The sequence below is a fragment of the Nesoenas mayeri genome (assembly GCF_963082525.1).
Source record: "Nesoenas mayeri genome assembly, chromosome: 6".
Lineage (NCBI taxonomy): Eukaryota > Metazoa > Chordata > Aves > Columbiformes > Columbidae > Nesoenas > Nesoenas mayeri.
Genome location: NC_137545.1, coordinates 3,735,083 through 3,748,261, shown reverse-complemented (window position 1 = coordinate 3,748,261; position 13,179 = coordinate 3,735,083). Strand labels below are relative to the sequence as shown.

The following is a 13,179-nucleotide window of genomic DNA, read 5'->3' as shown; positions in this document are numbered from 1 at the left end:
TGTCCAAAGTTGAACGGCAGTTCATTAGCAGTAGGCTAAGCTATCTTAAGCTCTTACACAATTTCCAAAATGAAAAAAGCCAACTATGTTCTCAGTGTTCCACGAGAGCACGTCGGGACAGGGTATGATTCAGAAGCTGAACTTACTTCATTCATGGCAGGGAATCGAAGTGGGGCAGAGACCTTCTGCTGCCCGTTCACGTAGATGTACACGAGGCTCTGACCAAAGGGCCTCTTGCCAGGCATGTGAACAATAGTTACGTTGTGCTGGTTAAGCAACATAAAGTAAGGAGGTCATTATTAAAAAGCAGTGAGATGACTGTATGGTACTATTCAACTTCAGCTCTACTAATCTGGTGAGGAAATCACTTAAGAGAATAAATCCAAAACAACAACAAGATAAGACCACCTGTCAGCTGCTTCCATTTTAAAGTAGTTTACATGCAAACAGGTTTTTGAAGGGAGAGAGATACAGCTCTTTCACATTAGTGCTTAAGTATGGGAGTAGAAAAAGGCAAGGAAGAAACAAAGGAGCACATTTTATCAAATTAGATAGCACCGCAGCCACCTATGCTTGTTATAATTTAATATAAAAGAATTCTGCATGTTAAAAAGATCTCTAAGCACAATGCTGTCACCAGCTTATCAATAACAAATACCTAATAACATAGCCATAACTTAGCTCAATCAATCACTAAACTACATGGAAATTGCTTGCATTATTAGATATTAGGTCTGTTCTTATGCAATGAATTATTTAAATACAATAAAACAGACCATTTGTAAAACAACCAAAAAAAAAGGACTTTGACTTCTGAGCTATCAGCACTATCCTGAACAAAGAGGTTTTCAGTATCAAATCTTACCCAGAGAGAGTCAAAAAAACAATGGTCAGGCAGCATCACTGTTGCATATTCCCTCTTTGTGCAAACTGCAACCACTAGTACCCCAGAGCATGTAATAAATGCTTCAAACCCCATGCCACTTCCTGTGAAAAAGCTAAAGAAAAAGACAACAAAACACACAATCAAGTACTTACTTCATCAACACTACTGGAAATCACCTAACAGTACATTCAGTAAGGAGCAAACCAACTTGAGTCGTTGTCACTGGTCCAATATATACTACTTGACTGGCTCCTACTATTATTCCAGAAAAAACAAGACGAAGAAGTGCCTCATAGGAGGGACCCCAAGGCACAGGACATGCAGGCTAAAAGGTGATCCACAAAGCTCGCAGAGCAGCTTGTAGCATCCATCTTTTACTTGAGAACATAACCCTGGTCCCAACAAATAATGCTTCAGTTTGACCCACACAGCTCAAGCTGGTTCTGCTGCAAAGTTCTGCTCGCTGCAGACTCTGGAAGCTACAATATTGTAATAAACAGACTGGCCTGCAACCTCTGCTGTTTTCTATCAGCGAAATTGTGTCTGACAGCCCCTGGTAGAGCTGCCAATATTGAGAAACCTTCCAATTTTTAAGCACTTGAGTACGAAAAACTATATATAAATTTTGAACAGCTATCAAAACCTGCTACACATCCTTAGGCACCAGTATTCCAAGCAGGTGCTTTAACTACTGCACTATCAAATATCTGCATCTATCAATAAAAACCACACATACACAGAGCACGTGAATATTACAGGCAACCTCAACAGATATAAGCTATCTTACAGTGAAACACTGTAAAACATACCAGCTAGATCAAATTTTAATTATTTAGATTTAGTTCTGTGTTTAGCATTTCAAGCTGAAACTGGAATATTTAAACATTTCCTTTTAAAATTATTATTCATTTCAATGCACTACTGTTCTAGATTCCCAAAACTAGAATGATGTCTTCAAAACTGTACATAAAATGACAGAAAAGCAGTCAGCTATTGGTATAATAGCATCGCATGGAAATCCAATCACAGCTTTTTTACTTTGCAGGGCAATTCCACTGCAATTTTCTAGAACTACAGTCTACTTCAGAACTGCAGTGGGACTCTGCTACCCAAACACACAGGGCAGCCATGCAAATCCAAGGGGTCTCCACCTGCCTCTGTGGTTACTGATAAGCAGAAGTAACACTCTAAGACACAGGGGGTTTGAAAATACCAATTCTGTTACGACTAGAATTGCATTCTTCAACATTTCCCTTGAAACTGCTGTGCAGTAAAATGGACTGAAGGGAGCAAAAGACTCTTCAGCTGGTATTCTCCACTTCTGCATTTTGTTTGCTGCTGAAGGCTAGTACCTAGAAAGAGAAATTATACTGAGAACCATCTGTGTCAATGACTGCTACTTAAGCAAATGAGGGTGTCCTTTTGTTGCACTCTAATATAGGAAATGCACTTCATTACCTTTACAGGACACAATGGGAAGGCTGCTCTCTTTTGGAGTGTGGGTTTTTTAGCTCTTTTTTTTGTTTTTTGGTTGAGCTATGAACTTTAATACAATTTGGAGTTGAAATCGTAGACAAAGAAACATTACAAACTGAGAAACTACGAGCTTGTTTCTGTAACACAGCCTTGCTCTGGTGACAGATGACACTGCTCCTTTTCACAAACCAAGCGCCACATATCGCATTCTATGAAGATAAACAGGAGTACCACATGTCATAGGGAACCATATGCCACAGGGAAGAGCTGACCCAGATTTGTGCTGTTCAAGCAGTTATAGTAACTATACCTATAGAGTTGCTTCCTCTTGCCACTTTTGCTGGTCATGCTGGGGTCCACCCGGTCCTGGTCAAGGCAGAGCCAAGCGTTGAAAGAAAACGCAGAGCCTGGCCACTTATGAATTGATGGAACAGCAATTCCGGCCATGCTGTGGTTCAGGTTGAAGTACTGCAAGGCACTGGCCATGCCCTGCTTCCGCGCCATCGCCAGAATGGCTCGCATGGTTGGAACAACGTAAGGGTGAGCTTGTTTTGGTTCCTCAGGAGCCGTATGAGTTGAAGCAGTTCTTCTGAGCCCATTGACTGGCTCCCCAAAGAGCCCAGAAGGGCAATCAAGTTCTCTGCGCAAGTATAATGGAGCGCTGAGTGGGAATTTAGCGTCTCAATGATCCGGATGACCATGTTCGCATTGACATATGTGGCGCGACTCTGTCTGTTAATACAGCAGATTAGCCTCAACCAATTTGAGATGAAAATCTGCAGGTCGTGTGATTCTAGTTCTGGAAGCCACTGGATAAGCAGCAATAAGGGCTGGACGTTACTAATGCCAAGCATCCCAACAGCCATGTGGTCGCCTTCAACAGCCTGAAAACCAGCAGAGAACTCAGACATGAAATACAATAAAATAGAGCCAGAGGACGAAAGCTTGAAAAGATGTAAGCATTTTAGCATCCAAAGCAAGCACGTCTCACCATATTCATGAGTTCTTCCAGCAATTCTCGTGAGGGCTGACCCAGCGACTTTAGTACCTCATATATGTGTGCATAACCAATCCTCTCCTTGAAGACCTCCTGAGGATAAAAATCCCAGTCTCACTAACAAATAAAACGGACACAAATTGCTCATCTACTGCAGCAGGTTCTAATTTAATACAATACTAGATACAAAATAATTAGAATGCAAGAAAGACGTTTACAGGCTAGCAGTCTCGTTTTGATAATGTCCACTTTGTGATGGCCAGCATGCCGCAGATGAGAAGGATCTCACTGCAGCATGCAGATAAACAAGTAAAAGATCAAAGTTATATTTTAATAATTACCTATAACATAATTCCTTTGGTATAAGCAAAACGTTAATTCTATCACAAAATACTAACAGCTTTATTTTTCTAATGCAAACTACACCATGAAATGATTACATTGAGAATTAGAAGTATTCAGACATTAATTTTTGAGTGAAAGGTTTTCCTAGACCAGCTTGATTAAAAACTACCCATTCTAAACACTTCAAAAATTAGAAAGTGTTCTAAGGAAGTTTTCCTAAAAGCTAATTCTACCCCACAGGTTCGTGGGGCAAGTAACCATGGAATTCCTTTACACAGGTTCCAACTGCCATTAACGCTCTGACCTTCTAGTTCTGATAGAAAGATGGGTCCAGCCTTTGGACACAAATAAAGGGATAAGGGATGTTAAGCAGCTATTCCAATTTGGCAGGAACGTATGACCATAATCCGCACACCTTCATTAGCAAGGTTCATCAAGATACGGTGATAAAAACACTAACTGGGAACAAGATCAAGAAGCCTCCTGCAAGCAGACCTCTCATAGATACTGTTACCTTAGCAGCTGGAGACTTGTGCATGACTGCAGTGAGGGCTTGAATGGTTGACACTGCCAAGCGGTCCAGGTGGCCCTGAAACACCTGAAAGCAGCAGGTACAGAAGTTATATACAAATGCACAAAGAGAGTTCAGCTCCAAAATCTATACGGTGCCCTCCTGCCAGGAGGGAAACCAAGAGCTCGCTAACATGCTTCCAAAATCATCTTCCCAGCAGTCAAGATTTCATAAGCCCAAGGTCTACACAGGAGTACATAACAATAGACAACTAGGCACACACTTCGAGAGAAGAGAGGCATTTACAACACACATCACTCTTCAAATATTCTTACGGACAAACAAGTTTTCCTCATGCGGCTAATGGACAACCTCAAGAGGGAGGGAGGAAGGAAAACAAACTAGGAAACCCCTTGCAGCATGTGTGTGTGTGTGCTGCTGGACAACCAGGCACCGCCAGCTCAAATAAAGCGTCGTATTTTCCTTCCGAGTCCCTACACACCAGTGCGGCGCACACACACAAATTAGAAGAGAGAAGGCACACCAGCACAGCAAGGGGGCTGCCTCACCCCTGCCCTCATCGCATTGACCACCATCTCTTTTTCCAATTTAACTTATCTTTTGAGGGTTTTTTCTATCATTCTTGTTCATATTGATATTTTCATGGTGGTTTTAAGGACAAAAATGTCAGAGCACTGTTTCACATCCATCAGTAAACCTAATTAGCCAAACTGGGCAAACAAAATCTGTTTCATCATCTCTGAAATATATGCGTATCAGACATATTTTGAAAACGAAGTATCAAGAATTGAAGACCGTGTTAGATGTGAAGAAACATTTACATGTGGCTAGAGTGTCACCCTGCGTTTCTAAAAAAGCCAAAGCTATTCGTTAGAATCACAGTTTGTAGATTACTATACCTTGTATTTAGCATTTCTTTACATTTTTAATTAGAACAAATCATTCTACTATAAAATTAATACAACAACAATTTGCACTTGAAACTTTCCACGATATTTGGGGAAAATTAAAGCAACGGGCTATTCCTACCTCCCTGAGTCAGCCTGTCCATTGTTCTGTGAACATCTGTTCTTGATGACAAGCAAAGAATCAGGACATCAAATACAACCATTGAGATTCACAAACAAGGCCCCAGAATCCAAACCACCACAGTGCTGAGACAAAGAAGCAAAAAAAGAGGAAAGGGAGGGGGAAAAAAATCACCACCAGCTTGACAGAATTCATTTGGATTCCATTTATGTACTTCACCTTTTCCTTAATAAAAGCATGTGAGGCTCAAGCTATTGCAAATATCTGCAATTTGAAGCAGATGAACAAAACTGAGGTTGATTTCAATCTGTTATTCAGAAGAATTATTTTCCAGAGACAGGAAATACTGATGCATGCAGCAACACAAGTTCATCTTGCTGCAGAAGGCTTAAAGAAGATGGTTAAGGTGAAGCACAAGAATCAGTTCTCCTGTGATTGTATCTTGAGTTCAACTGGAGCAAAAGACAGGTTAGGTAGGTACCTGGTCCTCATTCATTTCTGTCAGTAATTTGTTGGCAAGGTCTTTCTCACTCTTGTCTGCCACTTTACTGTTAGCATTTAAAAACAGCTGTTAGAAACAGAGACAAAAATAATGGATATAATTGCATGAAACAGCTACCCGCAGCCAAACCTGTGGAGGCTGCCTTGGACTTGTATTTCACATACACACCGAAAAGAAGAATTCTCACACCGGTGAGACACAATCCTCCATTAATCTGTATTTTTGCTGAATAGTTAAAAAAAAGGAACAATACTTCTTTTTCCTCATACATTTTGTTCCATTATGTGCTAGACAGTCTCTCTGACGAGGAACAACCTGAGAAATCAACTTCCATAAATCACAAGAAACAGAAGAACAACACTCAAGATACTACTTGGACTTACATAGGTGTGAAAGCACATAGTTAGAAACACAAGTCATTTTGAAAGGTACTTCACGGTCAAGGGCACCTAATATGGCAGAATAACAATAACATGCCTCAGAGGATTATAACATTAACCATCAGAAATAAGAACAAAGGGAAGCAGACACAGACACATGAAAAAAAAATTCACATGGGTTACTTCAATTCTGATAACACATGTAAAATGGATGCATAAACTTGTATTACAATGCCCAGATGGTTTTAATTCTTCTATTTTAAAGCTGTTCAGAAAAGAATATTTTTTTTAACCAGGCATATTGCTAGAGGTCATTGTGCTTGTTCAAAGTTTGACCTTTAAGAGAGTTTAGGCGATGAGAAAAGATTCAGGCCCAACAAAGCAGCTTATTAAATGACCCTCAGTATATGATAAGCACCTCCTGGTACCTCCAAAGTACCGTCCCTCTTTTGGATGTTGCAGGAAAAAGCAACATTCAGATCATCAAAACTTAACCGAGCAGTTTCAAAAGGCTGTTTTGCAGATCTCTAACCCTAGAGCATAATTAAGGGAATACAGTTTGCTCATAAGCCTTAAAAACCGCAAATATGAAAGAAAAAAAAGATGCAAAGAACTAGGAAGTATGACTACAAGTATGGCCCCAAATACCCCAAGTTCTCTGGGATTTCTATAGCAGATATAGCGGTATGGATTTTCGTCACCCCCTCCTTTCCATGGAAGTTTCTTGCACGTCACATTTGCTGCAGATCCATCAGCTTCCTGAGTTCCAGATCCGTATCTGGACTCTTCTTGCTGACTGTGGAGCTGCAGAACTGCACTTTACACTGCTTGCTGGTGAATCCAGTAGCAAAAGTTTCATAGGTAAAGAAAAAGATCTAGAAAGAGGGTCTCTACCTCCAGCTAATAAGGAGAAATCCTAATTGCACAGCTAAATTAATCTTCCCTATTTGGCTTTGAAAAAGAATGCAGATACAAGTATATTGGAAAAGACACATGACTTCCCAGCCTTCATCCTCTGCACACTTCTCATCTTTGGGGATATTTTGACTGTAAAAGGTTAAAAAAACCCACTATGTAGCAAACTGGCAGCACTGATGTCCAATCACAGTAATATGTGAAACTATCACCGGAAAAACCCTTAGAAGAGTGTATATAGGCAGAATAAAAATAAAGGAGCAAGCTGCAAAAATAGCGTAGCTGTTCCTGCTTTCTTAAATTCCACCACTTGTTCATATGAGAGCAGGAACACAGAGTCTCCATAAATAGGTAAACATCACACTGCTTGATAATTTAGGAAGAAACTAAAAAATACATTTCTTATGGAGTACAAAGTCAGTACAAAAATAGGCACAGACTCCTAAACAGAGGAGAATGGAAAGGTCAAGCAATGTATTTTCACGAGAAGATTAAAAACCACATACAGTATTCAAAACACTTCAAGTCAGTTGGCATTCTGCCACTGATTATAACTACAGCTAAGACATAATCCAAGCACATTTATTTCTAATATATCACTGCACTATGTTCTAATCCAAAATCTAAACGGATTTGAATCAAATTGCATACTGTAGCCACCATTAAATTATCTAGCATTAGAAGAGCTCAAAAGAGCTATGTGACCAACATATCACAAAAAAAGAAATCAAATATTCCACAGAGTTACATCACAGCTACGTCCTTTTGCACAGGGAAAAATGACATCTATGAAGCAATGAAGCAATTACTGGAAGACACTATAGCTTGCATATTATAATATGACCATCTGGGACTGAGATGAAAACACAACATCTATGTAAACACTAATCCTACGGAGAAGAACAACTGAAGAACATTTGTAACAGCTTGAGCTCATGTTTTATGTCAGCTACACAAGACCCAAATATTTTGAAACGCTTAAAGGCACATTGGCAAGGTCTTTTTTTAAAATAGAACAATATCCCTCTGAAATTAGAATTCACACCTCCACCTGGCAGCACCTGGGACTCCCTAGCAATCCAGTGACAGAACGTTAAAACCAAAACCAACCAAACAAAACCACACACACAAAATAACCCTCATAACAACAACAATAACGACAAAAAGATTTTAAAGTAACTTGGATCTTTCAGAACTTTCATGGCACTAGTGGCACTAATTGATCCAAAGTTTTACTACCAGTATGTAGACACTATAAAATTGCATCTAATTCAGACAGAAGACACAAAGGTAATGAATATATCTGCAATACCACAGGATAGATTTTGTTAAAAATTTGCTGATAAGGGAAAATTTACCTTGCAGTTCTGCAACAGTCGAATGAGATGCTCAAAGCAGTTACTGTTAAGGAAAATCGCCTGCAGAACAGGCCTATCTGTGCAGTCTAACATGGCTGTGATGGTATCTATAAAATTAAAACAGAACTGGCATCAAAGACAAAACACTTCCCAAATCCATCAAGCATTTTTTTCTGCACGTTACATAATAAATATGAAGAAAAAAAAAATGTATGACGAACTGTGCTGTGAATTCTTTGATAAAGAATGATGTGTATTTGAAGCACAGAGTGCTAGGCCTAAAGCTAAACGTTTTGATGCTGTAAAAATTATCACGTTACCTACTATACCTAGAGAAAAATTCAGCTGCCAAATATCCTGGATTGCTTTGAGGCTCTGTTTAGAGTTACTGCCATTTGTGAGTACATAAGCAGCAGGCCTTTTATTTAAAACACAAATGCTCGCTTTCTCATCAAGCCATTACTGTGCATTCTACAGCAGCCTTATATTGTAAGCATTCTTCATTGCCTTGGTACTATTCCTCAGTTTTCTTGGAAGTTTGTGAAAAGAAATACCTTTATTTCTATTACCCATTGGGAACAAAGTGGAAAAAATCCAAATCCCAAATCCTTATCCAATGACTTAAACCCAAGTGTTTCAGACCATCACCTTTGGCCAATGTTTACAACAATGCCATTTAAAGGCGAACAATCACAAAACATGCACCACATGGGCCTTTCAGTACAGACCCATCTTATTCTGCCATTACTAAGGTGCTGATCAGTAATAGCTATTGCCTGGCAAAAGTTGTTGGTTTTTTAGGTTGTTTTGCTGTTTTTAAAATTGAGATGGGCAGTCTGTGAACCTTGATGCCCTGGTTAAATGGTAGCAATTCAATATGGTTTCTTGTGTTGTTTTTTGTAGTGAATGATTAAATAAGAATAGATCTGATGTCAATGACGACATATGCAAAATATTTCAATTGCTTCTCCAAGTCAATGTTTTTAGTGGAACATTCAGTCATACTACTATCACGGTTCAATCATTGCTTGCTTCAGAGTTATCAAGAGATATTTAAAGGAACTGCACAATTGAGTACTTACTCAGCATTTGGATCTGCAGTGCTATGAACCTGCTTTCCCACTGCCTGCATCGCCTGGGATTAGGTAAAGCTGAATGGTCTGAATTAAGCAACTTGAAATAGTTCTCCAATATTGTGCTTGTCTCCACTTGCCACTGGTCAGAACTGCTGGTCAGGAGGATATGGACAACTTCTGTCAGGCACTGCAGAGTCAGCTCTGCCTTCCTGCTCACCTCCTCGGGGCTCCTGTCATCCCAGCTGTCACAGTCGGCCAGAACACGCATCAACACCTCCATGGTGGCAGGAGATACTGCTTGAAGAGCGTTCCTCTGAAACCCACAGGTAAAAACAATAAAGGAAGAAATACAATCAAACCAGCAGTTTCAATCTGAGTTATCCAAATCATGGAACATCTGGGATATTGTGTCCAGTTGTGGCCCCTCAGTTCCAGCAGGACAGGGAACTGCTGTAGAGAGTCCAGCGCAGCCACCAAGATGCTGAAGGGAGTGGAGCATCTCCTGTGTGAGGAAAGGCTGAGGGAGCTGGGGCTCTGGAGCTGGACAAGAGGACACTGAGGGGGGACTCATTCCTGGGGATCAATATGGAAAGGAGGAGTGTCAGGAGGATGGAGACAGGCTCTTCTGGCTGACAACCAGTGACAGGACAAGGGGCAATGGGTACAAACTGGAACACAAGAGATTCCACTTAAATTTAAGAAGAAACTACTTCTCAGTGAGGGTGGCAGAGCCTGAAACAGGCTGCCCAGGGGGGTTGTGGAGTCTCCTTCTGTGCAGACATTCCAACCCGCCTGGACACCTTCCTGTGTAACCTCATCTGGGTGTTCCTGCTCCATGGGGGGATTGCACTGGATGAGCTTTCCAGGGCCCTTCAACCCCTGACATTCTGTGAACATGCATTATGTCTCTTAATGCCCTGTAATTGTTAACTAAATAGGAAACATTCTACTTGGATTATATTGATGGCTACAGATGAAATGCACCCCATCTTGTTCACTTAACTATGCTTCCTTTTTCAATGAGAATGCTTATAGGGAAAAGGAAGTACAATTTAAATGCATGTTATAAAATTCTAATAAGGTAGCCTTGATAAACTGCTAATTCTAGGTAAATCTTTCCTTGAATTTTCATTTTACATCAAGAGATTAATAATACTTCAAAATTTTTGAAAAGAACATAATAATTGGTAAACGTTTCTCTGTGTCCCGAGTGCATTTCCCTCACTTCTCTTCCTGGCCTGCACAGGGTCAGGGCCAACTCAAATCTGGGGCAGGAGCCCAGCCTCACAGAACCTTTAAGAAGCCTCAGCAGGGACTCCCGGCCTTCTCTAGGGAGCTGGATTCAAACTGCGGCTCTCAGCCTTTTACCTGCCCGCGCTGCACTGCAGCCAGAGAAACATGCTCTTTGCTTCCCTTTTTTCCAAAGACTTTCAACAGCTTCCAAGCTCTAAAGGCCCTGTGGCTCTTTCTGAAACAGCTTACTTCCAGCATGTGCTGATTCCAAATGTGCACCTTTGCAGGTGGAGACTCCTCATCTAGGTACCCACGTTTTTCTTCATGATACAAAAATATTACAGTAAGTTCATATGAATGTGTAGTTATTGTAGACAGCAAATGGCTACGGTTATTTGAAAGCAGGACCTAGCTTTTAGCATTTAGATACTACTGCACAGAATGTCCCCAAACTTCGTAAGACAAATTCATAGTCAATAACAAATTCTTCTCATTTATGGGTAATAGGGTATTTATAAACCTTAAACAATAAACCGGCATCTAGAGGCTTCAGCAGCTGAAAAGATTTCAGAACATCCTCACCTGACCACCAGCCACAATAGCTCCAAAGAGGTGTAGCAGACAACATTTTAGGCTTTCCTTGAGATGTTCACTTTCTTGAAAGCATTCTGAGTGGAGTAAACAAGAAAGAGAAGTAAGGATTCCTTACTTTGGTCATATAAACTATACAAAGCTTTTCCTCTCAAAAAAACCCCAACAACAACAAAAACCCAAAATAAAACACCAACAAATTAAATTATTAAAAAAGCTCCTCTACTCCCTGTTCTCATGCAAATTTAAAAAAAAACTCAAACAACTATATAATCACCACTTCCTTTTACATAAATCAGACACAAACACATTCCTCCCAGCATTATCAAAGTCACACGACAAGTCCACATTTACCAGGAGTTCACAGGGCCGGACATTCAGCTTGGATAAAACTTTTCATGCAGGCTGACAGAACTATAGACATACAACGACTGTCGATCTGATCCATAATGTCACATCAGCCCGTTTTGTCCATACTAATGAGAAAGAGAAGGCCATGCTAACACGTAAGCAGTCAGCACGCATGGCAGAAGTCAGAATGATTTTGGCACACAAAGTCTGACAGCATTTGCACAGTCCCTGAGCTCGCTGCCTTTAAGCCACACTTCCCTGCAACCTGTGCAGGTCTGGAACCTTTCCAGCAGTGGTCTCTTTAAAGATAATTATCCTGCATCTCTTCTCCTGCCATATCTGATATAAATTAGTTATAAACAGCCTCAGGAACTCTTTTTAGCAATAGCTATAACGTGGACACTGTTGCTATAGCAGTAACACTAGACTCAAAGTAGCTGCAACAAACTACAAAGGATTATTATATTTGGAATTAACAATCATAAAACTTTCAATAACTTTGAGATAGAACTGCTAATGTAAAAAACTGAGATTTTAAAAACAACAATAGATACTGAAAATGGCAGAAATCTAGATTCATTAAAATAATAATATAACCTTTAACACCATTACCAGTTTTTGCTGAGTAAGACTTCTGACTATATACTGAATGTATAAGCCCGTTTTTAAAGAAAATTGCACAGCTATTTTTTAAATTTAGTCCTCAGAGGAAACAAAGCTTAGATGATCACACTGTTAGTCTGCTAGTCCCCCCACTCCCTGACTTAGAGTCTCTAAATCTTTTGGGGAACCTCAGACAAACTCAAAAGAGCAGTTTGTAGCAGACTGTGAAATCATTAGGCTGGGTAGACCAATAAAGCCTCAAATTAGTGCTGTATCTGGGCCAAGAATGAAGTGATGACTGTAGGGTATAGAAATAGCCAAGGTCCAACCCCTGAATCTTTCAAAATGAAGTGGGTGGGATACAGCCCAGTGCTGGTCACAGGATGTGGCCAACAGAAAACAAAAACAAACAACCAAACAACAACAACAAAAAAAATCCCCACAAAACCAATACTTAGTACATGCAAGATTTGCAGGAAATAGTCCTAACACGTCTGCGTGCAGTGATGCTTCTTTCACGAAACACAAAGCTGGGCAGTATCTGAGTCTGGGTGGGGGAGCCATATCAGGTCTCCAGGGAGGACACTGGGACCTCAGTGCTTCATTCAGGTAGTTTCTTGAGGAAGTTCATCTCAACATGAAGTGACCTTGATACGCTGTCCCACAGGCCTCCATGATCTTCACAGGAATAGCTGATTGTATTTGTGCTCATTTGGGTTCATCTCCCCTCACACACACTATGTGCATGTTCACATCTCCCCTCAGTGCTCACCTGGACTTCTGACCTAGTCATCTGGTGTCCTTCCATGGGGGGAAGAACAAGCTCTGCCAGCTGTGGAGAGAGGACAATGATCAAACTGGTGGTTGCAAGAGACAATAGCCCCAAGCTGTCATCCAGTAGCATG

At 40.5% G+C, this 13,179-nt stretch overlaps 1 pseudogene across 1 annotated transcript in view; it reads right to left on the bottom strand.

Annotated features, from left to right (window-relative positions):
- LOC308041750 (neurobeachin-like protein 1) overlaps positions 1-12,949 on the bottom strand; it is a 54,239-nt pseudogene extending 41,290 nt beyond the window's left edge. Inside the window, exons 1-10 of the transcript in view lie at positions 12,922-12,949; positions 11,312-11,397; positions 9,503-9,809; positions 8,421-8,527; positions 5,747-5,833; positions 4,219-4,302; positions 3,354-3,452; positions 2,673-3,246; positions 866-998; positions 147-266 (exon numbers count right to left, since the gene is read on the bottom strand). The product of the transcript in view is annotated as a neurobeachin-like protein 1 (transcript). The remainder of the gene's footprint in view (positions 1-146; positions 267-865; positions 999-2,672; positions 3,247-3,353; positions 3,453-4,218; positions 4,303-5,746; positions 5,834-8,420; positions 8,528-9,502; positions 9,810-11,311; positions 11,398-12,921) is intronic.
- Positions 12,950-13,179: the final 230 nt, after the last annotated feature.